The 1159-nt window shown below is 36.4% G+C and overlaps 1 protein-coding gene across 1 annotated transcript in view; it reads left to right on the top strand.

Moving 5' to 3' along the window:
* The window catches only part of LOC109470146 (zinc finger protein 525-like), an 11478-nt gene that overhangs the window by 379 nt on the left and 9940 nt on the right, over positions 1-1159 (top strand). The window lies entirely within an intron of this gene.

Below are 1159 nucleotides of genomic sequence, written 5' to 3'. Positions count from 1 at the left end.
CAGTGTGGTCTGCTTTCTGGTATCCACAGGTCAGCTGCATGTTGACTTCTTGCACCTGTAACAGGAAGAGGGAAAAATGTCAAATCATGCACCAGCTTCAAGCTTCTTGTGCTTAGAGTTAAACATAAACCTGGAATCAAAATCAACCTAAACAAACATAATTACATCATGAGTTTCAGTTTCTACAATCAAAACAGAGTAATAATAATATCATGCACATGTAATTCTGTCATGCAAGGAGATGATATATAGTGATAAAAAAACCTAGTACATGTAACTAATGATCACTTGATGATCCATGAATTATGTTTACATCAATCAGCACATTGGAATAAGCAAATTGAAGGACAGTTACAAGAAGGCACATGAACTGGTACCTCAAACAATAGTTTCATGACTGATGACAGTCTGTCATCATCTTCCTTATGGCAATCAAGGGGGTTAAATACTGACTGGATCTACTTTGCACTACAAGCTAGCTATAGGTGTGATGGTTGTGGAGCTATTAATGTGGCTCAAAACATAGAATATAGATGATGGCATTGTACAACATTATTATTATGTTACATTATATTAATTCTCCATGTTGCAGCATTCTTTAATACTAGGCTAAACCAGTTATGACATATACGTATACAAGGCTAAACAAATTAACACTGAATGTATTACACTAGTATTTTAAACTAGAAAATATGACTTGTGAGAGAACAAGTTGTTGCAACTCAAAAGTATGTCTGAATCTGATGCTTTTCCATGACCCGTGGTGAAGATTTTGCAAACATTGATGTGATTGTAAATGTGTAACAGCTAAGCCTTCATTTACTCCCCCCTCTCTATATAGGAGTAAGGAAATTTAAGTGCAGCAATTTATCAGCCTGATCTTCCTAGATATGCAACAAATAAAACCCTTGGCAGATACCACTACAGTCAAAATCAGGGTTGACCGTTGAATAAGCAAAACAATTTACCCAGTACACCCACGAGCACAACTTCAGCAATTTGTGAGAAAAAGTCTTCGATTTTGACAAACCTTGCTACAATGTTGCTCTGTAGCAGAGTAGAGAAGGTCTATATTGGATTTCTATATGTACAGTAGTGTGTGTGTGTGTGTGTACAGTAGTGTGTGTGTGTGTGTGTGCAGTAGTGTGTGTTTGTATAT

Source organism: Branchiostoma belcheri, unplaced genomic scaffold (genome assembly GCF_001625305.1).
Source record: "Branchiostoma belcheri isolate BF01 breed outbred unplaced genomic scaffold, Haploidv18h27 scaffold22, whole genome shotgun sequence".
Lineage (NCBI taxonomy): Eukaryota > Metazoa > Chordata > Leptocardii > Amphioxiformes > Branchiostomatidae > Branchiostoma > Branchiostoma belcheri.
The sequence above is the reverse complement of the archived record's forward strand: the minus strand, read 5'-3'. Positions and strand labels throughout refer to the sequence as shown.